Below are 26,963 nucleotides of genomic sequence, written 5' to 3'. Positions count from 1 at the left end.
CATGTGTGGAAATTTCTGAAATTTATCTGAAAAGCTAAAATATACTGGTCATACCCACTTTAGCCTGACATCAGGCTAAATCAAACCATGAAAACTAGTAAGACAAAGTCCTAATGAGGGGTGTGTGTGTGTGTGTGTGTGTGTGTGTGTGTGTGTGTGTCAGAGAGAGTTGTGGGTTTCTCCCACCCTGCTTGAAATTAGCATTATTCTAGATCAGGTCATTATTCCATAATCTTTTTTTTTTTTTTACATGTTCTTTGTTTCTAACATATAGGTTAGTGTTGAGAAATAAAAAAATGAGGAAAAGAAAGTAGAATCCTCTGAGGGAGCCAATCCCACATAAATATTTCAACTTCCAAACAGACTTGAATTCTGTAGGTACCACTCTCTTCATTCTCACGCTATAAAGCACCAAATCTGTGTAGCTCTGACCTGGACACCAGCATGGCCCAGAAACATCCCCTCCTTCCCTTCTGCATCATCTCGGTACCGATTCTCAGTAATGGCTGAGTAACCACTTTGTGGAACCTGCTGTCCAGGATGCTTTTAGAATCCCAGTGGCTACAGTTTGGTGTTTATGGGCTCAGGGTAGACTGAACAGCCAGCTGTCTGCAGCAGGAAAAGTCCCTTGACCGAAAAATATATCCCCTACTGGCCTGTGGTAGATGCCTGAAATTCCACCATTAGCAATGCATTCCTTTGGTTATGCCACGCCATTCTCAGGCCACAATTTTCAAGTGAAAATGCCCCTCAGGGGAGTAACATGTGAAGACCGTGACACTTATGATGAATGAGTGTTTCAGATCATTCCTGAGAGAGGAGGTAAGCGTTGGCTGGGGGCAGGGGAGAAGGAGTTATGGAAGAAGGGGTGGGGGCATGGAGCGCTGAGGGCAAACTTGGACAGCTGGGCCATTGTAATGCTTTCAAAACATGGCTTTAATTTTTTCACACTCCTTCCAATGAAAGGTGGGGTTTATGGTCTCTCCCCTTGAATCTGGGTGGGCTTGTGACTGCTTCAACAACTAGAGGATGGATGAAGCACCCTATGTAATCTCTGAGGCATTATGGTCATAAAAGGCCATGCAGCTTCCGTCTGGTTCTCTGGAACACTCACTTTTAGAGCCCTGGATCATCACGTGAGAAGTACAACTACTCTGAGACTACATGCTGGAAAGACCACTCAGAGCTTTGCCTGCCAGCCATCCCTGTCAAGGTTCTAGACATGTGAGTGAAGCCTCCAGAACAATCCATCTGCCAGCTGAATACCACTGAAAGACCTCCCTCAATGCCTGGAGGAGCAGAAGAGTTGTACAGTCAAACACTGCCCGAATTCCTGACCTATGAAATTGCAAAATATAAGAAAATAGTTGTTTTAAGCCACTCAGGAATGAGGTCGTTTATTACGCAGAAATAGATAACTGGAACAGCCATGTGCCCAGAACTGGCCTCACAGATGGATGATATAGATACTTCTGGGAATTGGGGGTGGGCTTGGGAGGGGCTCTGAACTCCCAAGTAAAATAGGCTGATCCATAAGAAACAAACTACCTGAAGTCTCTGGGAATAATGCCCAGCCCACACGTGGGGTCTGCACGTCTGGCCCACCACAGGTCACTTATCTGCCAGCCCACAGCATCCTCCGTACATCCACAGTTGGAAGTAGAAGACTTCGGGGAGTCCTGCTCATCTTCCTTTACAGATAAGGACGCTGAGCTTCTGAGATGAAACTTGCAGCTCCGCTGGGGTCCAGGGCAGGTCCTGGTGTTCCACTCTTCCAATCCCTAAGGGGCAGTGTGAGGCTCTGTAAGAAAATCATGGGCATGGGCTCAGAAGCCAGCAAGGCCTGAGTTCAAGACCTGACTTCTTCATCTCTTGGCTTTGGTTGAATGACTCAGTTTCCTCATCTGTGAAATGGGGACAACAGATCCCCGTTCATCTGTTGGGGGCAGGGGAGAAGGAGTTATGGAAGAAGGGGTGGGGGCATGGAGCGCTGAGGGCAAACTTGGACAGCTGGGCCATTGTAACGCTTTCAAAACATGGCTTTAATTTTCCAAAATCTCTGTTTTGGAAAAACAGAGATTGTTCATAAGAGAGAGAGGGTTAATGTGAGAGTTACATGAGATGGCATAATGGGACAGCCCTGGCAAGCACAAGAGTCACCTTCACCCACTCCATGGCCATTTCCACCTCACCACACAGGACCCCCTCCAGGGAGTACCCTCTCAATCTCCCTCTCATACTTCCTCACGTTCTGTGCTGTTGCTGTGGTAGGGAGGTGGAATGAAGAGGCCTGTGGGAACACCGGAAATGAGGCTGAGTTACCCTTCTGGGTGCTCCCTGGGGTCCACGAGCTTCTCCTTGCTCATCCCCTAGCCCTGACCGGCTCCCTTCAAGTGCCCTCTTATCAAGAGCCACAGGGTACAGGCCTCTGATTGGCAGAATTAGCAAGTAGTGTTCTGGACTCTGGGTTTTCCATTTCTTCCCTGGGCCACCGCTGAAACAGTTGTCAGATGGGGCTAGGACAGGAAATAAAGTAAAGCAATCAAAAGTCCTTCAAACAAACCACAACCAATCTTGATGGTGGCCCCTTCAAATCTGTCCTCCAGATGGCCAAAGACCACAAATTGGGGAGGGCCCCTCTCGTGTAAGGAATCTAAAAATTCCAGATCTGTGAGAGGGTGGAGGGGTGGAGGGAGCAAGGAAGGGCCTGAACCATAGGGAAGGCCCTGTCTCCCCTACCTGCTGGGTGCCCACCCTGTCCCAGGCCCAGCCCAGGGGTGTCAGCAGTGTGTGGCAACCAGAGACACTTTCCAAGCTTTGCTGGGCAGGCAGGGTGGAATTGGGTGGGCCTGCCTGGAGGCCTGCTGTCATCAGGAAATCTTTTCACTCACAGATGGGTAAGTTCTGTCAGCACATTGTTCCTGTTTTGGAAAAACAGAGATTGTTCATAAGAGAGAGAGGGTGGAGTTAGGAGGTTGCCGATTTTTTTTCTTAAAGGAGACTTTGATGGACATGAACATAACACAACATTTTTTTTCTTCTGTGTAAGTGGTAGCCACCAGGTTTACGCTCTTCCTGGAGTGTTTTCCACTCCCCGTTTCCTTGTTTCCCCAGATCCTCCTTTCCATTCTGACCTAGTTTGGGCTCCCTCAGAAGTACACTCGGAGAACAAAATTTGAGCATAACAGGTTTATTTGGATGAAACACAGTGGAGTAGAGGAGGTGAGAGGGGAACGGGAAGGAAGCTTTATTAAGAAAGTTATCCCGCGCCATGCCTGTCTCAGTCTCTTAACCTGGGGGCAACGGAGCAGAGATAATTATCTTCAAACTCATGTCATCTCAGGCCGAGTCTGGCCTGCACGCAGGCCGCTAGCAAGCCCTCCAGCGGAGGTCACCTGAGCTCACAGTTGGACCTCGTGGGCACACACAGAAGCTGGGAGTGCCAGAGACATCTGCTGCAGGTTCCCACCCTTCAGACCTGTCTCTCTGCCTTTTCTCTCAGCTCTTTATTCACACATGATCAGCTGAGGAGTCACTTGCCACAATCGACATCCATTTCTCAAGAAACTCAAAATGAGCAAAAGTCGCCATAATCCCCCAGATTCTCCTTCTGAGTTGCTGGGAACAAAGGAATGGAATCAGCCTCCCTGCCTTGGAGAAGGCAGAAATAACTTAGAGAAGGGCAGACCGTTCCTTCTTGTTCGTGGATAGGACTCCCCTCTCTCCCCTGTTCCTGCCTTTAGAGGAGGCAGGCCCTGGCTGCAAGCTGCCCTTGGCTGTCTTTCCGGAACGTCCCTGCCCCATTCTGCATTCTCCCTGCATGCCCTACAGCCCTAGGGTGGGCTTGGCATTCCCTCAGCCTTCTCTTTGGCAGGCCCCAGACCTCACCTCGCTTTGTTAAGCCTCCACGCTCTGCCGAGTTGGGCCCAGCTGTCATTGCTGTGGCCAAGCCTTGACACGGAGCGGTGAGGTTTGTTTTTATTTTCCGTTTCCAAGGCTCCTTCTCTCCCAGGAGCAGGAGGTGCTGGGGAAGCCGTAATTTGCTAAACAGGCATTAATCTTCTCATCAATCCCGAGAGGCAGGTAGAGCTTTTCAGTCAAAACACACAGGGTTGTGATTAGATGAGGCTGGCAGGAGAATGCGCAGGGATTTGCACATCCCTGGCCAAGTTCTGGCTTTCAGAGGGCAGAGCTGTCTGACCTTGCCCCTGGGCTGTGGCCCACAGAGAACATTCTCTTTGCAGAAGGGCAAGAGAGCCAGGCATCAAGGGCCATTCTACTGCTCCCTGGGCTCCCTCAATCTCTCCCCAGCTTTCCCCTCTAGGACAGGATCTAGAGAAAGTGGCGTGACCTTGGAGGAAGACAGACCTGGGTTTGAATCCCTCTGTCACTTTTCTCCATTCAACAAACGTCAATGAGTCCCTATTATGTTCCTGGCACTTTTCGGTTCTGGGATACAGTGATAAATGTTGCGGTTTCAGGAGGGTCAATTAGAAACACTCCTTTCTTTTCTTCCCAACCAACTGAGAAGTACACATAGATGTCCAAAAGGTAGAGTTCAAAATGTCCTTTATTACAGAAAAGGTTGCATTGGCGGACGTGTCTCAAGATCTGTCACAACAATTGTCTTGCTGACACTTGACCCAGCATTGATCTGACCCACTCAGCTACAGGCAGAGCTGAGCACCGCAGGGAGCTGACATGATGTGCTTTTCCTGGGCAGGCTGCTTCCCCAAGGGGGTCCAGAAAGGGCTGAGCCCCCTGGGCCTGGATTCTTTGCCCCAGCTCATCAGACAAGCCACTTGTTTCATCTGGGTTCCTGAAGGGAGCCCCAGCGATAAGCTTGTGAGTGCAAGTGGGGTATTTGGGAGGGGATCCCAGGAAACATGTGGCCAGGAGCCCAGAGTCACAGTCTGGCAGGTACTAGGTGCTTAGTAAACAATCATTCTCGCTCACCCCTCATTCTGCAGGTAGAGATGGGTGATCCCGGGATGTGGCAGTTTGGCTGCCCCTTACTTGGGGGATGGGGTGGGGACAGGTGATATTTACTAGCAGTGGAGATGCCGGTACTTCGGCGCTCCCATCTCTAAACAACAGTGACATGGCAAAGCTGAAGGGAGAAGAACAAAAGTGAGGTGATCAGAAGGAAGCAGCCCAGGCTTGTGACTCGAGGGGGAAATAGAGATAGAGATACAAAATGACTCTAGGTTCCGCACTGCAATGTTTACCTCTAGTTCCTAGGCCTGGAGATTTCTGATTGTGGTCCAAGATTAGTCTTCTCTCAGTAGCAGAGATTTTAGTGTAGATGGGCGCACATGTGCACACACAAGTATATACAACTACAGACACATGCAAACTTATATGTACACACACACAACTATGTCTGCATACAACACACAAATTACCCACATTCACACATATGCAACACATTTTCACACATACACAAACACACAGGCACCCACACCCACACATATACATAGTCATTCACCCACACAAACTCATTTCTGCTGGGTTCTGTGACCCCATCTGGCAGGTAGGGTCTTAAAAGACAGCCCTGGGAATGTGACCTCTTCCACAAGAATCATCCTTGCCTGTGTGGAGGTCTGTACCCTCCCTTCTGTTCATGCCTCCTCCTTCTCACCCCCAAGAGCTCGTCAGGAGACCTGGCACTGGTTTGTCATCTCTGCTACAAATTTATAGCTCAGGAGGCATCCAAAGTGAGGGTTTTCCCCTGGAACATGACCCGGTGGCCCAGCGGTGGTGGTGGTCCCTTTCCTCCACATCAGGGGCTCTCCGCTTAAGAGGCAAAGGTGAGAAGCAGGCTCAGGGCCAGGCCTCTTCTGGGCTAGGGTGTGCTGCGAACTCCAGGCCAGTGCTCACCAACCACCTGTATACTTCTTCATAGGACATTCAGAGTTAACATGTGTGCCCACCAGACATGGACAGTGACGGTGGCTTTAGCACAGGCAAATGGTGCCAGGCACACACCCGCCTTATCCAATGGGTAGGTCAGCCTTGCTCAAAAAGCACCTGCGGCCCTTATTGTCAATTAGTCTTCAGTTCAGGCCAGAAATGGGCATTCTGCGGGCTGGCAGTTCTGCGGCTGGCCAAAGGTCAAAGGAAGAGATAGATCCTGGTAACTGAGAGGAAGAGAGGCGAAGGATAGTTGATTTAGGACCCTGGACGTTGGTGTCTCATCATAAATGAGAATGGAAGGAGCTGTCTTTTCTAGATCCAACTGTTCTAGGTTTCCTCCTATTGGATGGCCGCAGTGGGGGAACACTCTGTTTTTCAGGCTGACAGCCGGTGGAGAGTAGAGAGAGGGTCTAGAATGTGTCAGATTGGGCCACCTTGGGGCAAATGTCCATCAGGCCGGCAGAAGGGTAAGTCACCAGTCTGTGCACTGGTCCAATACCTGGCTGCCTCCCAGGGCAGAGGGTCTGCTCCATTGTTTGCATTAAACTCAACCCCAGGGCGGTGTCCCCATCCATTAAAATGAACTTACAATCTGGAGACTGACCTCAAATTAGAAATAAGAAGGTCAAAGGTTTTTGAGTCCCATTCATTAGTCCCCATCTTCAAAAAGCCCCCAACGGGAGTGGAAAGTGAACCTAGTTTTGCTGGCAGAGCTTCAGAGTCAAACGTGGGACCTGTTCTAGGCTGAGAAGCGGCCCACATAGCCCCACCAGAAGCTCAGGTTAGGGCTCTTCATGGGGACCACCAAAAGCTGAGACAGTGTGTCAGTAAACTTTGGTTGTGAAACAAAGCCCCCCAAAACTTAGTGGCTTAGAACAACCACCATCTGCTTGGCTCACGTGGCTATGATAGGTTATTTGGGCCGGACTCAGCAGGCTCCCTCAGGCAGAATGAGGGACAAGTGAGAAGGAGTGTTTACTGAGCACCTAGTATGTGCCAGACTCTGTGACTCTGGGACTGTGGCCTTTCTCTAGCTTCCAGGGCCTGGGTTAGTCTAATGGCGAGTTCATGGCCCCCAGGAACAGTCCTCAGTCAAGGACTGAAGGGAGTTGGGGGATACGTAGGCAACCCCTGAACCCCTTAGGGGGATAACTCTGAGGCATGAGGTCCTTTCTGTCCCCCAGGTGCCCCCAGTGGGGACCTGCTCAATGGTGTTTTCTTTATTGACTGCTTCCTATCCTGGTCCATGGCCCATGGTCAGTCAGAAAACTCTGCTTCTAGGGACTGCCTGTCGGGTGCAGCAAAGGGCTAACGGGGCCATGGCTGTCATCTCCAGCAGGGTGCCTGGGCTTGTTCACCTGCTGGGCAAAGATTCCAAGATCAGCAGGTGGCCCAGCACCTCCATGTAAGCCCTTTTCAAGCCTCTACTTATGTTTGTGAGTTGCCAAAGCAAGTCAATGGCCAAGTTCAAGGTCAGTGTGGGAGAACACGACCAAAGGGCAAGGAAGAATTTGAGACCGTTTTGCAATATACCACAGGCAGTGTGGCAGGCATTGCCACCCAGCTTGTCAAGGAGGGTCTGCTGGTACAGTCTTCCCTGAGCCACACCTCGGAGCAGGTTGTGGGCTGATACTGGACAGGGTCCTGTGGCACTTATATCCCCAGCCTCAGATCCGAGCACCAGGCAACCATATCGAAGAGGCTTGTCAAGTGTGAGAACGGACATTGAATACACATCACTTCTGGCAGCAAGGTGGGCAGCAAGAAGATTTCAGCTTCATCCTGACTCTCCAAAGCCCTCTGTGGCCTAGGGGGTTGGGGGGGGCCATCATCAGGTGTCCTTGTTCCAGACCAGGGACACCCAGGGCTCATGCCAACAAATGATTGCTTTCACCTCTCTCTTTTGAAAAATGGCCCATGTTTAAGGATTCATAAAACTTACAGAATGCATCACTGAGCCTATAACGCCGTGAGAGGCCCATGTAGAGAACAACTTAAAAAGAAGATTCATCAAACTAATTACTTCTTCCCCCACCCCCGCCCCTACCCGGCCCTCTTTCCACTTGGCCTGCTCAGAAAGATGTACAGCCTCAAAGGCTATACTGCGAAGCCAAACCCCCGGGGCCTGCTTGTGTGGGAGGGGCATGAAACACCCCGGGCCTCGATCTTTCTCCGACTTTCTGGGCAGACAAGAGTTTGTCCTGCTGATTCATTTATTCCAAAGGCTGAGGCAAGGCCAGGGTACCTAAGGAGTCAGGGGAGGGAAGAAAGGGAAGGAAATATTGGGACGCGGGAAGGCTCTCTGTCATCTATCTCTCTGAGGAAGATTCTACACAACCCCATATGTTGCCTCAAGCCTTGTTCCCTGGACCCGCCTCTGGGTTCACCCGCAGCTGCAGTGGACAGTTCCTGAGCCTGCTGACTGCTTCTCACATAAAGTGACTACCTATCCTTTTCTGACTTCCTGCCTGGGGCTTTCTGTGGATGCATGGGAGCTTGTTTGGTACAGGGCCAGGCTCAGTGCTAGGGTTTGCCACTGCTCGGGGCAACCCTAGCCAATGAGGGATGAGTGTCTGTGGGGAAATACTTCTGCCTCACATCTGTCATGGGTTGAATGGTGGCCCTCAAAAGATTTGTCAATCCAGAACCTATGAAGAGGACCTTATTTAGAATAAGGGTCTTTATAGACATAATCAAGTTAAGGATCTCCAGATGAGGTCACCCTGGATTATCCAAGTGGATCCTAAATCCAAAGATAAGTGTCCTTAAAAGAGAAGGGGAGAAGACACACAAAGGTGACATGAAGATGGAGGCAGAGATTCGAATGATGTGTCTACATCCAAGGAACACAAAGGATTGTCAACAGTCACCAGAAGCTGAGAGAGGCATGGAACGAATTTTCTCTCAAAGTCTCCAGAAGGAAGCCACCCTGCCGACACTTGGATTTTAGACTTCCATCTTCCACACCTGAGAGGCAATACATTCTGTTGTAAACCACCCCGTTGGTGGTACTTTGTTATAGCAACTCTAGGACACTTATACGTCTACCCTCAGTGGGGTGATTCTCAGATGTGTTCAGAACAGTTCCTAAGAGGGTCCCCAATGGGATTTTGCCCCAGTTTCCCACAGGAGCTACCAGGTTATTTATACACCTTTATTGGCTTTTTGCCCTTCTCTGTCTCACTTCCCCACTGCCCTACTGGGGATTCCTGGGAACACTACCAAGTAAATCACCTGTACCCAAGTCCTTGCCTGCTTTGGGGAGCACCCGAAAGAAGGGCACACTGTTCCATACCACTCGTTCCTTCATTAATTCATCCCATCACCATTTATAAGAGAGAAAGCACAGAGAGTTGCTGTAGTAGACCAAATAATGGGCCCCAAAGATATCCTCATCTTAATTCTCAGAACTTGCAAGTGGTACGCACCTTACATGGCAAAAGCGACTTTACAGACGTGATGAAGTTAAGGATCTTGAGATGCGGAGATCATTCTGGCTTATTCAAGTGAGCCCGATGTAATCGCCAGCGTCCTTCTAAGAGAGGCAGGAGGTCAGAGTGGTAGGAGGTCCTGTGACCATGGAAGCAGAGGATGGAGCAAAGCAGCCACGAGCCAAGGAATACCAGCAGCCCCCAGAAGCTGGGGGGAGCAAAGAGTAGATTCTCCCTTGGAACCTCCAGAAGGAACCAAGCTCTGCCAACACCTTCATGATAGCCCATCAGGTTAGTTTCAGACTTAGACCTCCAGAACTGTAAGATGAGACGTGTGTGTTGTTTTAAGCCATTAATTTGTGGTAATTTATTATAGCAGCCATTGAAACTCGTATAGTGGTTAAGAATACAAGTGTCGGGATTGGGCATGAGCAGGTTCTGCCATTCATTGCTATGGAGCTTGGGCAAGTTACTTACCCTCTGTAAGCATCAGTTTCCTCAGTTGTCAACTGAGGGTAGTCACGGAGTCGCTTCCTGAGGCAGCGCTGTATGTACCACAGGAGGCAGTGCAAGGGGACAGCGGTCAAATCAAAGCTGATAGCTCATCAGACAACTACTATTAGCCAGTCACTGTGCTCTACCTGTTGGAATACAAGGTCAAACAAGACACAATCCTTGCCTTTGGTACACAAAATACAATACTGGTCTTTAAAGAAATCATAGCCTAAAAGCATGAATGAGATAACCAATATCTGCAGAAAGGGGATTCCTGAGCCACTGCCCCAAATCGGACAAAGGTGCTCCTTGGCACCTTTGGCCACAACAGTTAGAGCCTCAGAACTGCAGCTCCTCCATACACAAACCCACCTGGGTGCGAAGGCTCAGGAGTGACAGTTGTCATAGTTGTGATAGCATGGTAACAGTAGTAATAGTTACTACAGCCACAACTCTGATAGCGCTAACGCCGCAGCCCTTGAGGTCCAGTGTTCTGGGAGATGCTTGGCCTCGCATCTCAGAAGACCTCCTTGTTGTTCCAGAGTCACTCAGAATTCCAGCTATTTGGAGTTCCTGAACCCAGTTCCAATGTGTGTGTGTATGTGTGGGGGGTCCCCTATATCACCAAAGATCAATGCTCCAGACACCAGCTGTGTGTCCTACAAGACAACTCAATTCGACACTATCTACCCAGAGAGAGCAGCAGATCCCACAGGTTAAGGGCTCGGTTCTACAAGACTGCCCCCTCCCCACTTCAGACACCAGTTGCAAGCCCTGTATTTCTGACCAGTGGCTATAAATCAAAGGTTCCTTCGACCTTCTCCTTCCTTGTGTTTGATTAATTTGCTAGAGCAGTTCACAGAACTCAGAGAAACATTTACTTACGAGATAACCGGTTTATTATAAAAGCATATGACTCAGAACAGACAGATGGAAGAGATGCTTAGGGCCAGGTGCTCGGAAGGGATGAGGAGCTTCCATGCCCTCTTCAGACGCGCCACTCTCCCCAACTCTCCACGTGTTTACCATCCTGGAAGCTCTCCGAACTCTTGGGTTTGTATAGAGGCTTCATTACATAGGCATGATTGATCAAATCATTGGACCTTGGGGATCGATTCAACCTCCAGCCTCTCTCCCCTCCCCAGAAGTTGGGCCTGAAAGTTCCAACAGTTTAATGGTATGATTGGTTATCCTGGCAACCAGCCCCCATCCCTATGGTTAGGTTACCTAAGGGCTTTCCAAAAGTCACCTCATATAACACAAGATACCTTTATCATCCTATCACAGGAAATTCCCAGGGTTGTAGAAACTCTGTGCCAGAAACAGGGTCAAAGATCAAATATATTTTTCTTATTATAAATCACAATATCAGAGCAACCATGCTCACTGCCAAGGCTGGACTCCCTAGAGCCCTTGAAACTCTGCCTTGGCTGGTGGATAAGCCCTGTGTGTGGTGTGGGGGGTACATAGAAGGTTCCAGATGGATTTTAGAGCTGTTCTTTCTCTCTCCTCCTTCCTGCTCTGGGTGAGATGTCCACCTCCTCCCTGAGTCTGCGATGTGGCTGGCCCCTTGGAGAGCTGGGCTTGGAAACTACAGGTTACAGAGTGATGTTTGCCTTTGGTAAATGAAATGTGATTGTCACCTTAGGAGCTAGATCAGCCTAGAAGCAGGAATAAGACAACCTCACCAGTGTGAAAAGGGGTTCCAAGGCCTAGGCCAGAGGGACCCCTTCTGTCTGGAATAGGGAAGGCTCCATGGAGGAAGTGGCATTAGCACCAGGAACACGCGGGAATGTTAGCTGGGGGATCTGAGGGAGAATTACAGAAACAGAGGCAGTGGCGGGAAGGAATTTGCAGAGTCCCAGTAAGGAGTTGTCTAGGTGACCTCCCTGTGTCTGGTCACAGAGGAAGGCCCCTTGTTACCAGTCCACAAGTGTGTGTGCCCAATGCTTCAAAAGGCCAAAACTGAAATGTCAGAGTTTGGAGTGAGGAAAGTTTTATTGATCACAAAGGAGCCAACCGAGAAGATGGGCACCCTAGTGGCTCCCCAAATCCATCTTACCAAAGTACAGAGTTCAGGCTTCTTTTATGTCAAGGGAAGGGGAAATGGGAGGGCAAGAGGTGATTGACCACCGCAGACATTGGGCGCCAGCAGGGGTCTGAGGGAGACTGTGCTAGTTGATGTGAGTCTGGTCACGAGCTTCCTGCAAATCTTTGATAAACAATTCATACTTCCCTTATCTCCTCAAGCCACAAGTAGAATTCCTCTAATGATTAGCATGTCAATACGCGCACGACTAAGCAGAAGCTATTAGTCTGTAGGCCATGGGAACAACGCAGGCTTGAACAAGATGGAGTCAGAGAGGCCGAGCATTTCACTCTGTTACAGCCTGAGCCCATCCCCAATGCTGGCCTTGCATGCCCAAAGCCCTGGCCATGCCCCACCATGGTGGCCCAGACAGGACAGTAGTAGGTCTGCAGGCCAGGAGGAGGACAGCACCCCAGGCAGCCACCTCCATTTTGCTTGGGGCTGGTCTGGCTTGCAGGGGCCAGCCAGGGAGGTCTTCAAGAAGGGGGAGACAGTGACTGGAGGACAGAAAGGAGACTGGAGGTGTGCCTGCTGCCCGTGTTCTTTTCCCTTCACCCTGGTGGGAGGGTAAATACACACGAGCTTTCTGGAGGGCAATTCGGCCATGGTTCAAAAGCTTTCAGATTAGCCCAGCAATTGTCAAAAGTCCTCACAGTGGATTACCTGACACAGGTGAGCTCATCACAGTGTAGTTTGTAATAGTGAAAACTTGCAAAAGACCTAAGTGAACCATAGGAGGTACATTTAATAAGCGAAAATGTTCTCATACAACAGAACACTGGGAAGCCATTAAAAAATTCAATGTAGATTTATTTTTATTTAGGAAAATACTCACAATCCATTGTTAAGTGAATAAAGCAGTTTCTGAATTAGCTCATATGGCATACCGTAATTTTATTTAAATAAATATGTTTATATGTATATTTGCAGAGGTTTAAATATGATTAAATTAAAGGGGAGCAGAGTTTGCCACCCCAAAATATGCCTCCTTTAGATATGATTTTAGATGGGTAAATTTTAAGAAATAGCAGACCTGGGAGAAGCTCTGAAAACCAGGTAGTAGTTACCCTTTGTAAAAGGACATTTAGATTTGTAAGGAAATCTCCATCTGTAAGAGTGTTTCCCTCCCTGTACCAGGCCTGCCTTCACCAACAATGGAGAAGGTGGGGACTAAATCTGCATAACAACCTGACCCTTGTTTACTGCGCTTTTCCTGGTCACCTCCCATAAGTGACTTTAGCTGAAGGTGGTATTTAAGGCGATGGCTTCCACCATTTTGGTGAGTTACTCAGTGTTCCTGGGTCTCTCCCATGTGTACAAGAGGTATAAATGTTATTAAACTTTAATTTGTTTTTCTCTTGCTAATCTGGTCTCATGTCGATTTGATTATTAGACCAGCCAGAGGAACTCAGAAGGGTGGGGTGAAAATTATTTTAATGGACCAACATTAACATGTCATTATTAACATATCATTAACATTATGTCATTTAAAAAGGAAATACATCACCTGTATTTCCTCACCCATGATATTATTTGGATTCTCCTATCTGGGCCTGCATGAGCTCCCTGGGAAGAAATGCCCACCGTGGGGACCCTGAGAGTCCTGGATTGACAAGATCTTTGGTCTGAACAGCCCATATAGACCACGAGACAAAGCCCTACAGTGTGTTTCCCAGAAAATAAGACCTAGCCGGACAATCAGCTCTACTGCTTCTTTTGGAGCAAAAACTAATATACGACCCAGTCTTATTTTACGCATTAGAACTGATTGTCTGGCTAGATCTTATTTTGGGGGAAACACAGTAGCTGTAGTGAAGGAGAGTCATGGTGGTCACTATTGTCTGAAGGGGAAGGCCGGGCTGAAAAGCACAGAAGTCACATTGACGAGCTTAAAACTGATTCCGCTCCCTTAAAGCAGATTGGTAATTAATACGATCCTTGAGTTATTTTACAGAGATGGTACTGAGCATGTGCCACCCCTATTCTCCATTTGCACCCAGAAGCAAAAACTCGCCCCTCCCCATGGAACCAAAGGATCTTGACATGACTGGAACTTGAGAACCCAAACCATTTCAGGTGAGGGGTCCGTTGTCCAGGAAAATCTGGTGCTGAAGCCCCTTACCATAAATGGCCAAGTTCCAAGGTCCTCCAATTAAAACTCGCCCCGCCAGCACTTCCACATACCTATTCTCCCTAACCCCCTAAAACTGATTGGAAGCCTTAAAGTTCAGACTTTAAGCACTACAGCTTCCAGTTCTCCTTGCTTAGCACTTGGAAGATGAAGCAATCCTAATTTCTCCATTGAAAAACTCGGTGTTCAGTGTCTGGCTCTGCTGTGTGTGTGTGTTTGTGGGGAGTGGGGGGGGGGGTGACAACAACGCTGAACTCTCTTTCTGCTCTATTGCAAAGCCATAAACTCAGAGGGAGTCCTAAGGGCAGAAGGTAGAGGCTATAAGGGAGGGCAGGGCAGGAGGACAGAGGCTGTGACCAACAGCGCGGGACAGAGGTCTCCACGTCGTGCCCAGGTTGCCCTGGGGAGCTGGAGGCTTCAAGCAGCCACACAGGCCTGGGCACAAAGAGCTGCTCCTTGCGGTTTGAGCCTGGCACCCTCTGTAACTCCAGGGTGAGAAAGAAGGAGTTAACATCCAGAATCTTCCAGTGGAAGCTGCTCGGAGCTCGAAGCTGCGTTTGTGAAAAATAGGCTCAATTTGATATTTGGAGAGCAATGAAATTGAAATCATTTCAAATTTTAAATGCCCAACATATTGACTCCCACCCTCTGATAGATCTTCCAAATTAGTTTGCAAGCTCTCCATGCCTAGCTCTAGGAGGGGATTCACTTCTTTGCCAAAAATGTTCCTCTCCTTGAGTTGGAAAACAAGAGGCTCCGCCAGGTTGGCGGGTCTCCCTGAGCCCGAGCCCTGGGTGCGCTACCGCAAGCCTTCTGCACGGAGCTGAGGAGGGGCGTGTTTTTCCTCCTCTCTTAGGTAATGAATTTGATCTACTGGGGCTGTCTTAATGACCAGATACCATGGTGATAGGCACCCCGTAAACACAGGTAGAGAGATATATAGAGGTGGGTATCCTTTGCTTTTAAGTGCCTTTTCACCAGTATAAATAAAGCAAGAGAATAAAGTTGTTGGAGACACTAATGTGAGGAGGAAATTAAGCACTAATTACAGCATTGAGGATAAATGAAAAGGCCCGCGCGGTTCATGTGCGCTAGGGGGCAGGGGTGGGAGAGTTGAGAGGAAAGGTCTGGGCCTGTATGGCTGCACCCATCTCCCGGATCTCTGCCCAGGAGGTCATCTGCTGGCAGACAAGTTATTCTATGGCTTCCTGTGTCTTTCTTCCAGAAGGCATCCCCCAGGCCAGGGAAGCATGCTTGGTGTGGGTTGGGGACTGGGAAGCAGGTTGTGTTAATGCCTCACGAGTTAGGAGTGACCCTCAACCAGTGAGGAATGGGAAGTGAAGGATAAATACCCCCAACTTCCTGGCCTCTCAGTAGAAGGATGTTTCCTGTATCTTCTACACAGTCCTTCGGAAGGCCCCAGGCAGCACTGCACCCCAGGCGCCTATTAACAGATCTGAACGGGCTTTTCCCATTTCCTTTTCTCACTTCCCCACCCTCAGATAACAACTTGCGCCTACATCCTTGTCTCAGGATCCCTGGTTTTTCGAGGGGAACTCAAATCAAGACAGGGAGTTTTACGCCAGCTGACCAGTGAGTTAGTCTAAAAGTACAGCTTGAAGCCCGCGGACAGTGTCACAAAAGCACAGGGTCCGCTCTCCGAAGGGCCCCATGCTTGGTTTAATGCTTTGCTGTCTGTCTGCAAATTCTTCATAATTTTACATATGAACCTGTGTTTCGTAAGTAACATCTGGTAGGACAATGGAGCATGCACGTGAGCAGCAGATACACTGGGTGGCAGCTTGGGCTCTGCACACAGTACAGCCAAAGCATTCCCTGGCAACCCAGGGCGCACATGCATGCCTGGGGCAGTCAGGGCAGCGCAGAACCCCAAGGCCCAGATTGGCAGTGGTCATGGCAGCAGAAGTAGCAGCTGAGGCGCAGGAGAGAGGAGTGGCTCCACATGGGGTTAGCACTGGGAGCCGCAGTGGGAGGCCAGCTTACCCATCAATGCCTGGACCCCATCCCTGTGACATCTGCACAAATATTAACTCTCCAGCCTGAGCGCCTGGACAGAAACTGCTGGAGCTCAGACAGTATACTTTTGTCAGGAAATTATTTTTAAAAATCAAAGCGTTGCAACAAAGCATATCAGGGAGTTGGTAGAGCTTTTCAGAGTTTAGAATCTTGGATTTTGAAACCTACAGCAACATTGCATGACAAATATCCACAGGCTTAGAAATGGGAATTAAATGTAAAGATCATCAAATTCAACTGAAAAGAACACTATTTTCATCGGAAGCTTCAGATGAACCAATTATTAACAAAGAAGACAATTTTTAAAATTGATTTTTCCTTGTAATTGAAGGTACAGTAATAGAATGCATAAGCGGGCATTTTGATTACATATAAATCATGAAGCCACTTTCAATTTCTTCTATGACCTCCACAAGTTATAGGAAATGTCAGAGAAAATATTTAAATGCCATTGTATAAATTTACATTTAAAATTAAATTCAGACTTACATGAAACTGATTTGTACAGTTAAATTTTTTTTAAATTGTTTCGTGAGAATCATTAGCTTCAGATATACTAAAAAATTTTAATTTCAAAACAATGTGTTTTAAAATAATCTGTTAGAAATTTATCCCAAGGTTGTCACAGCCTATAAAAATACTCTTAAGGGTGGCTGGATGGCTCAGTTCAGTTGGTTAGAGCACGAGCTCTCAACAAGGTTGCCGGTTCAATTCCCGCATGGGATGGTGGGCTGTGCCCCCTGCAACTAAAGACTGAAAACGGCGACTGGACTTGGAGCTGAGCTGCGCCCTCCACAGCTAGATTGAGGGACAACGACTTGGAGCTGATGGGTCCAGAAGAAACACACTGTCCCCCAACATGCCCCAATAAAATAAAATTAAAAAATACTCTTAATAGCTCTAATAACAGTTGCATCCTCAGAAAGAGCCTTTTCAAAATTAAACATTATCAAAGTTACCTGCAATCTTGCATTTGCCAAGAGCGACTGATGTCTCTTTCAATTTATATTGATTGAAAACTATTATAGATGATGCAATACAGAATTGTACACCTGAAATCTATGTAATTTCACTAACAATTGTCACCCCAATAAATTTAAAAAAAAAGAAAATTAAATTGCTAAAAGGATAAATTTTGATGACCTAATAAATGAATTTGTAGATAAGTGAATCAGAAAAAAGTGATCAAGACATCACATTAATAAAGTATTATTTATTGTATTACATAAAATAATAACACCAAAAATAATTCTTCTGCAATTTGTAACTTTCTGTTGTTATTCATGTATCACTATACCTCTATTGTGTTTTACAAGTAATTAAACATTTTTAAAGGAAAAAGCTTTATATTTTAGTACCGTGTTTCCACCAAAATAAGACCTAATGGAAAATAAGCCCTAGCATGACTTTTCAGGATGACATCCTCTGAACATAAGCCCTAATGCGTCTTTTGGAGCAAACCTTAATATAAGACCCGGTCTTCTTTTCGGGGAAACATGGTAGAGCAAAACGCTCCTAATACCAACATGGGCCAATGAGTTGTGTCCTCCACAACTAGCCTGAGAACAAAGGCTTGACTCGGAGTTGGGAGGAGGGGAGGGTGGGGGCGGGAAGAGACACAGGTGTGAGCCATCAGCAGCTGGGAGCTGTGTGGGTTGGCCCTGAAGAGGGATCTGGGTAATACATGACAGTGTCTACTGCAGTCCACCCCTTGCACCACTTCATTCACTTCCTTCTTGTAACAAGTTTATTCCACTTGAGAAGAGCTTGTTCAGGATTTTGGAGTCTTGTTTTCTGGGAAACTTCAAAGACACGGATTAGTTATAGCCCCTGTCACTGCTGCAGTGGATTTTGAAGCCATAATAGATACTCCTCCTCCACTACCTTTCTTAGATTCCCCTCCATTAGCACCCCTGTTATCTAGTTGCCTTTCCTGGTGAGGCGATAAAGAGACTTATCCCTGAAAGTTCTGAACCCAGGGTTGCCATGGCCTTCTTAGGCTGTGACTTATCCACTTCCCATTAACACTGGGCATTAAGAGAATCATTTGGGAACCAGATTCCTCATTGTCCCAGTTGTGTAGCAGGAGCTCTAGCTCCTCCTAATGATCAGAGGTCCATTACCACTGCCAGGATGGTGACTCCTTTCTTTGCCTTCTGGTCATTTGGCACAGGGAGCCCAAAGAGACTGGGGTGGGGGGTACTGAATCTTAAAGTATAATGAAAAACCTGCTGTATCCCCTAATGTTAGCAGTCGTCCTCTGAGAACAAATACTTGTAGATTCACATGACGGCGGCCAGAAGCACAAATTCCCCAAGTGGAGCCATGGGATTAATATTCATTGGGCCACTCCTATTTCTACCTCTTTGTTTCTGGATCCACATGTCCTACTATTGGGGCTGTAGCACCATATGATCATTGCTGATTTAGTGTATGTACAATATCGTGGAAGATGGCATCCCATCCTTACAGGATATTATCTCCAAGTTGGTGTGTCAGTGGCACCATTAACAGGCCATTTCTCCACTTTCTCATGCCAACAGCTCCTGAGTGGTGCAGTATGTGACAGAACCAGAGCATCCTGTGGTCATATGCCCACTGTCATGTCTCATTTGCTATAAAGAGGATCCTTGTGTCTGAGGAGATGTTATGTGAGATCACATGTTAGTGAATCTAGTGCTCTGTAAGCCCTGAGGGAGTGCTGCTAGCTGAGGCCCAGTGGACAGGAAAGGTAAACCCATACCATAAACATGTATTCATCCCAGTCAAGATGAATCATTGCCCTTTCCAGGGTGGAAATCAACTTGCTACCAAGTGGACAACTGGTCGCCTTGAGGAATGGTGCTATACTGGAAGTTCAGCATTGGTCTGTTAATGACAGAATGGACATTCAACAATTCCAGTAGCTAGATCAGCCTTAATGAGGGGGAGCCCATGTGGTTAGGCTCATGAGTAACCTCCATCACTGTTGCTGTGACTACTTCCTTCACATACCTATTATACCATTGTGCTTTGGGGTGGCCAATGACAGAGGATGGCTGATGTCAGTTGGCAGAGTCATTTTGTCGACGTGGTTGTTTAGTGCCTCTTCTGTACCAGCTGCTCTCTGGTGGATATTTACGTGTGACACAAAGATCTTCATACTTTGTGCGTACTCCCATAGGTCCCTCCATATGCCTCTTCCCCAGATGTTTGTCCCTGACCTTCTAATCTTTCTCCTTCCTGTTCCCTGACCAAACAGCCTAGCCATTTGCCACTGCCTTTGAGTCTATATATTTTATTACTTCAGACCATTCTCTTTCTGCACAAGGTAAATTATCATGTGCATCATCTAGATATCCACCCATAGAGAGCATTTCTCCTCAACTCTGTCTTTCAGGCCCATCTCCGATTGAGGCTGTAGTGTGGCAGCAATCCATTTTTGGCTTGCACCAACGTACCAAGTTTACCCATCTGTGATTCAAGCTCAGCCTTTCCCCTTATTCATCATGAGGGGGTCATGAGGGACCCCCCCAAAATGTCGCTATTTGAGGTCAGATGAAGGAAAGTTGCTGCTGCAACAGTGGTGGGTGACACGGGAATCTAGGCCACCTGTTTCTACAGCTTACTTGTACTCCCTGGTCCTACTTTTACCCAATCCAGAAGTACCATTTTCATCATACAATGGATTGCTGCTGAGCCTACCCAAACTTATGATTTGGTAGGTCTTACAGTTCCAGCTCATGATGGGCAGTTATGGTCACATGGTCACTTGATACCCCATATTTAGATGCTCCATGCAGAGAGCTGCTTTCTGAACAGCATGCATGGCCTTGCTCCAGAAGCTAGATTCAGGCAGCTACACTGTGATACTTCTATTCACATTGGGGCTTGCCATAAACTCCATCCAGTATCTTTTCCCACTTCACTTATCTCAAGTATTAGGCCACACAGCCCATGCCACAGGGCTGCTGGCACTACAACCAGGACTTTCTGCAGAGTTCTCTCCTGCTCTGGGCCCCACTCAAAGCTGGCGGCCTTCTGTATCACCCAGTTAACAGGTATCCCCAAGTGCAGAGCATGCTATTCCAAGACCCTGAGGAGGCTTACCAAAGACGGTGCTCCTTTTTTAGTGCTGGGATGAAATGCAGTAAGTTGTTTTTTTACTCAGTAGGGGATGTCCTAGCATGTCCCAGCCCACTGGGCCTCTCAAACCTTCATTGATGTGGTTGGGTCCTAATTTTCATAGGGTTTATCTCCCACTCCCTGACACTCATATGTCTTGTCAAGACCTCCAACACTTCTTGCTCATCTGGTCCGATTAACAGGATGCCATCAACCTGGTACATCCATGTGATGTTTTGCAGAATGTCCAGATGGTCCAGAGGCTTTTCGATTATGAGAGAGGGTGGGAAAGTTAACATAGCCCTGGAGCAAGACCATCCATGTCCACCATTGTCCAGCCCACAAAAATGCAAGCTACTAGAGATGGAAAAGAAAAGTATTTGCCAGATCCATGGCCACATGCCATGTGCCAGAAGCAAAGATACCACATTGGGCAAAGCAGCTATAATTGAGGCTTTTGCTTGACGAAGTGATCTACTTTCATTCACCATGATCTATCCAGTTCTTTTAGAGGCCAGACTGGTGAATTAAATGGGTATATGTTGGGGACCACCAACTCTGCATTTTTTACATCATTGAGGGAGGCCCTAATATCTGCCAACGCCCTAGGATGTGATACTGCTTAAGATTCACTCTCTTGGCTTGGTGTGTGACGAAGGTATTCCAAAAACTTCCGCTTCATCTTCTCTACGACGGTAGCCTTTACTCAATAGACCAAGGAACCAGTATGGATGGGGGTTCTGCTAATCACTAAGTGTGTCCATTCCAATAGACATTCAGGGACCAGAGAAATGACCACTTGGTAGGTTAGGTTCATGGACCCAATGGAATCACCACCATTTATTACCTGGCCCCCATGTGCTTCCCATCTTAATAAGGGGGCCCATGGTTTAGCATTGTGGCCCTGGTAGCCATGTCTGTACCAACAATCCTTGAAAAGTCTGCATAGTCTCATTTTTCTAAGGCTCTGTTACCCACACAAATGGCCATAGGACTCTTTGGAATACAAATGAGCCTTTACCAACAAGAGGTGGGAGTTGATGGCTAAGTACCCCAGCTTCCTTGATCATTTGGGAGAACATTCTGCTCCACATCATCTCCCAGAGAGTCCCCAGTGTGATTGTGCCCCAGTTGCCCACAGAGGTCGCCTGCTGTTTAGTTGACCCTTGACTGCCCTTCCTCCTTTCCCTGGCTCACTTCCCTAGTCCATCGCCACGCCTCTTGGGACCTCCTCCCAAGTGAACTACTTGTACCCACATCCTTGTCTCAGGGTCTGTGTCTTGGGAAACCCACATTAAGACAACAGTGAAGAAATAAGGTGACTTTAGAAGCCATCCCATCTCTTCTTAACTTTTGGGCACTTCCAGTCTGTTTGCACAGCTATGCGGAAAAGGTTCCAGCAGGCTCCATGGTAACTCAGTGTAACATTCAACTCTCATTGCCACACCTTGGTGTTTTGTTCTCAACCCTCGGTTCCTCCTGTTGGAATTTAAAACCACTTCATCATCTTATGATTTCGTTCTCTGAGAAATGGAGAATAGCTGACCACCAACTGCAGTGTGAGAACCACCTACATATTTAATCTTTACTTCTGCAGGCTGAATAATCCAGGTTCTTTTAAAGAGGGCCCATCAGTCCTGTTTTCCAAGCTTTTAATCATCTTCACAGCTGTGAGCTGTCACCCCCAGCTGCTCACTGTAGACCAGCCTGCAAGCTTCTGGAGACCACCAAATGCATGTTTTAACCCAAAGAAGTTCACAGGAGGGGAGGTGTCCCAGCTGCTGTAAATCACCCTTTCCCTTGCCTCCTTCCCAAAGCTGGAGAGAACAAGCCCTAGCTTGCTGTTGAAGACCATAAAACCTCTCTTCTTTAAAGGGCCTCTTTGTTGGGCATGTTCACTGTAGCAGGCGTGCAAGTCCACCAAGGGCCCATAAAACTTGCCCAGGCTTTGTGCAAATGACCCCACCGGCCTATGCCTTAGCAATCCCACCCTTAAGCCACAATGAAAATGTTGCTGGGTTCACCCAGAAACAGACCGGACTCAATTTGCCTTGTGATTTGTTTGTTAGCTTTACAAATGGCTTTTGAGGCCAGACAACCCTTCCTAACCCTGACTACTTGATCAGTGGAAGCTCAGGGACTTCTCAGGAAACTGGGGGGGGCTTTCGGATCTCCATGGAGATTGCAAAACAATTTACCTCAGGGGGAAAACTGTTGCTGTCCTTGAAGGGTGAGCCAGCATTCAGATGGAGCTGGGCTGTTCAGTCTCTGGTAGGCAAAGGTGATTTACCTCTTGCCCTCACCAGCATGGTCCAGGGCCCACTCCCTGAGAAACCTTGTCATGCAGGGTCTCAGCTCCCGCTGCCCGCACAAGAACGCAGGATATGGTGAGGCCAAAAAGGAACAATGGAGCCATAGACAGGAAAGTCATACTACTATATTCTCGATGGTGGCTGGTTGAGACACAAAAGCAAACACCCGCCAGTACCCCAACAGAGGGTCTCCCTGAACCCCAGTTTCGCTGGCGGCCAGGCGAGACACAGGAAGTAGGACCCACACGATCCGCAACCTGCCATTTGTGCTTGCCAACCCCACTTGGTAGCCACAATCCGCCATCCGCTTCTCTGCCAACCAACCAACCCCCAAGCCTAGCCACGGCAGTTATATTAGTGGCCAATGGCTAACTGGTTACAGCTGATGGCCATCTACTACCCGAGCCAGCACCTTTCCACGTGAGGTCGAGAGCCTAGAAACTGCTCTCTGGGACTCTGTCCCCACAAACCCCAAGGCCTTTGCCTGCTCCCTGATGATGAATCCATTCCAGCAATCCTACCAGTCTTGGTAAGTGTCATCCACACAAAGGGAATCAGCAAGAAAATGACACTGATGTCATACATAGAGTAGTGGTTAAGAGCACAGGCTTCAGGGGTGGCCCGTTAGCTCAGTTGGTTAGAGCGTGGTGCTAATAACACCAAGGTCGCTGGTTCGAGCCCAGCATGGGCCACACTGTAAGTTGTGCCCTCCTAAAAACAACAACAACAAGAGCACAGGCTTTAAACAACCCAAATGTCCATCCACCGTGGAATGGATATCATATAATGGGATACAAAAGAATAAAGCAGAAGAGTAGCTCTTAAATTCTCATCACAAGAAAAAAATTTTTGTAACTGTGTATGGTGACATGTTAGCTACACTTAATGCAGTGATCTTTCGCAATATATACAAACACCAAATCATTATGTTATACACCTGAAACTAATATGTTACATGTCAAGTATACCTCAATAAAAAAATTAAAACACTAAAAAAAGAACAAAGCATGGATACACAAAACCACATGGACTAATCACACAGACATTCTGCTAAATGAAAGAAGCCAGACATATAAAAGTAAGTACTACACCCTTTCATTTATATGAAGCTTAAAAACAGGCAAAACTTAATCTACGGCAGTAAAAGTCACAATAGCAGTTACCTCTGGGAAGCAAAGGGGATTGTATTGACTGGAAAGGGACACAAGAAAGCTCTCTGGGGGTGATAGAAATGTGTTCCATACCTTGATTTCAGTACTGATCACATAGGTATATACACAGAGAAAAAGGAATCGAGCTATCTACTTAAGATCTGTGCTCCTCCCTGCACGTAAATTATACTTTAGCATAGTATTGGGGGGAAAGCCCCAATTTCTGACCTGTAGAATTATGAGCAATAAGTGGCTGTTGTTTTAAGCGGCTAAATTTGTGATCTATTACAAAGCCCTAGAAAACTAATACATCTCAGTTCTAATATTGATCCTGCCTCCAATTAACTGTGTGACCAAGGGTATGTCCCTTTACCTCTCTGAGCTTCAGCTGCCACAGTTAATGAAAACAATAACTCATTTCCTGCCTGCAGAATTAATGTGAAAATCTAATCAGTTAATGTATGTGAAAGTGCTTGGAAAATTATAAAGTGGCTTATAAATGGAAATTTATTATTGTCATATTAAAAATAAGCCCCCAACTTTTGACCACAGGAAATGATTTTGAATCAACCAACCCAGGGCTGATAAGCTCCGATTATGTTATAGGCCCTCAGCTGTAATGTCAGCTGGAAGTGGGTGTGTTCCACACTGGATCTGGGGACCTTGGGGAATGAATGATGTCAAATACACTCCTTCTGAACACTGCCACCTGCATACCATTTTGTCTCTGTCATGAATTTGACACAGGCAGATGCCTTCACATTTATTTACTACTGTTTTTTTTTTCACCTCTGTGGGGACAGCATCCCAGGGAGCAGTTTCCAGGCTCTCGGCCTCACGTGGAAAGGTGCTGGCTCAGGTAGTAGATGGCCATCAGCTGTGACTAGTTGGCCATCAGCTGTTACCAGTTAGCCATTGGCCACTAATATAACTGCCATGGCTACACGGGGGTTGGTTGGTTGGTTGGTTGGTTGGTTGGCTGACGGAGCGGACGGCAGATTGCGCATCATGTGGAGCCTGCTTCCTGCATCTCCAACCCAGCTGCCAGTGAGAATATAGTGGTATGAACCCCCTATCTATGGCTCCGTGGGTGTTCCTTTTTGTCCTCGCCACACCCCGCGTTCTTATGCGGGGAGTGGGAGCTGAGACCCTGCATTACACCTTCCCAAAGTAAAACACATAGGAATTTTATTTTTCACTTCCTGTAAAGTTCCATGCCTTCTAGAGCCCTGCAGCTCTCCCTCTGACAGGGAAATATTGCTCTGTCCAGGAGACTCTGAGCTAGCCCCAAATCCTATGATTGCTGCCCTCTTAAAATATTATCAGTATATCTTTTTTTTTCACAAGTGTAATGCAGGGTCTCAGCTCCTACTCCCCGCACAAGAACGCAGAATATGGTGAGGCCAAAAAGGAACAGCAACGGAGCCACAGGTAGAGGGTTCATACCACTATATTCTTGATGGCGCTGGTTGAGACACAAAAGCAAACATCTGCCAGTACCCCAATGAGGGGTCTTCCTGCACCCCAGCCTTGGTGGCGGCCAGGCGAGACACAGGAAGTAGGATCAACACCATCCGCAATGTAATGCGCTTGCTAACCGCACTTGCTAGCCGAAATCCGCTAGCTGCTTCTCTGCCAACCAACCAACCAACCAACCCCCTTGCTAACTGCAATCCTTCCTTGCTAGCACGGCAGTTATATTAGTGGCTCAAATGGCTAACTGGTAACAGCTGACGGCCATCCAGCCACAGCGGATGGCCATCTAATAACCGAGCCAGCACCTTTCCACGTGAGGCCGAGAGCCTGGAAACTGCGCTCCTGGCTCTGTCCCCACACTCCACCCCTACAGGGTCTCGCCTCACAATGTACGTGGCAAGCATCTTCCACGAGGGGCCCTGTGTGAGGAGCCTGGAGGTGAATGCAATATCCAGGACACAGCCAGACTCTGGGCACAGCCAGGATTTCTCAGGGCACCACCAGTCCTTCTGGGCACAGCCAGACTTCCTGGGCTTCTTAGGGTACCACCAGTCTACTCCTGCCTTCCCAGCAGGCGGTACTGTCGCACTGTAACCATGCGCTGGGGCTGTGGCAACACTTGAGGAGGGTGGTGAGCATGCCCGCGTGTCACCGCTTTCACTACCCGGATCCAGAGACGGAACTCTCCTACCGACGTCTGTAAGCTGAGGCCATGTAGCACGTCCACCCCTAGAATATACTCCGGAACGGGGCGCTGGGGTGGGAGACATAAACCTTGTAGATACGAGGGGGAAGCCTTCCTATACCCAGTGGTAAGGAAACAGCTTTCACAGTCACAGTCTTTCCCCCATAGCCATCAATGCAGATTGCTGGTCTGGGGAACAGTTCTGGGTTCCCATAAACAAGACTGCAGTCTGCGCCAGTGTCAACTAGGGCCAAAACCCACTGCACATTAGGAGACCGATGTATGGACAGTTCCATGTGGGACCTCCAGTCCCTGCTCATCCCCTCTGACCGGGTACCTTGGCCCCGCCCCTAATCAAGCTGAAAGGAGTCGTCCTCAAGCAGCTGCATGAAGTCCTGGAGGGACACGGGTCGCACTTTCCCAGGCTTCTCCTTTAGGCTTCTCCAGAATTGCTGTTCCGTACACAACTGTTTCCAAAGTTCCAGCAGGAGTGCATTGGGTTGTCAGTCTATTTTCTCCTGATCAACCCCTGCTGCCACGAGATCACGCCACATCTGTGCGTGTATTACTCTCTGAGGCCCGCAACCTCGCCCCTTTACTTTTGATTTGGGCTTCCAGGTCTCCACTGCTCGGATCTCCTGTCTTAACTTCTTTTGCCTCTGGCTTTCAACATCCCCTCGGGTGGCCATGGCAATTGTAACTTCATGGATCCGCCGCCCCACATAGGGCATAAGAATGGCAACCAAGGATCCAAAAGCACTCACAGGTGCAGTATCCAAAACCAGATCTCTCATGCTGGCTGTAAAATGCTTGTCATCTTGCCCCCACATATTAGGGTTAAAAATAGCATGTCTCATACCCATTTCACGGATGATTTGAGTAAGTTCCGTGTATGACTGCCATTTACTCACAGTGTCTGGCAGCTCGCCAGCCTGTCCCCATACTGTGCGTACCGCAGCAGTGAGCCACTCCATTAGAGTGTGGTTGCCCTGGTCTTGAGTCAACCTATGGCAGTTCTGTAACCTTTGTCACAGCGATGGATGCACTGTCACAAAGGCTAGCTTTTCCATGTCGCCTGGGGTGCAGAGAATGCTGTCTGCCCCCTCATCCCATAAATGTAGTAGCCAAGCCGAGAC

The 26,963-nt window shown here is 48.0% G+C and overlaps 1 long non-coding RNA gene across 1 annotated transcript in view; it reads right to left on the bottom strand.

Annotated features, from left to right (window-relative positions):
* Positions 1–248: 248 nt before the first annotated feature.
* The window catches only part of LOC308495330, a 79,059-nt gene continuing 52,344 nt past the window's right edge, over positions 249–26,963 (bottom strand). Inside the window, exons 4-8 of the long non-coding RNA XR_013992975.1 lie at positions 9,825–9,988; positions 9,345–9,451; positions 3,889–4,089; positions 2,740–2,921; positions 249–1,801 (exon numbers count right to left, since the gene is read on the bottom strand). This is a non-coding gene — a long non-coding RNA (uncharacterized lncRNA). The remainder of the gene's footprint in view (positions 1,802–2,739; positions 2,922–3,888; positions 4,090–9,344; positions 9,452–9,824; positions 9,989–26,963) is intronic.

Source organism: Rhinolophus hipposideros (genome assembly GCF_964194185.1).
Source record: "Rhinolophus hipposideros genome assembly, chromosome: X".
In the NCBI taxonomy this organism is placed as follows: domain Eukaryota; kingdom Metazoa; phylum Chordata; class Mammalia; order Chiroptera; family Rhinolophidae; genus Rhinolophus; species Rhinolophus hipposideros.
The sequence above is the reverse complement of the archived record's forward strand: the minus strand, read 5'-3'. Positions and strand labels throughout refer to the sequence as shown.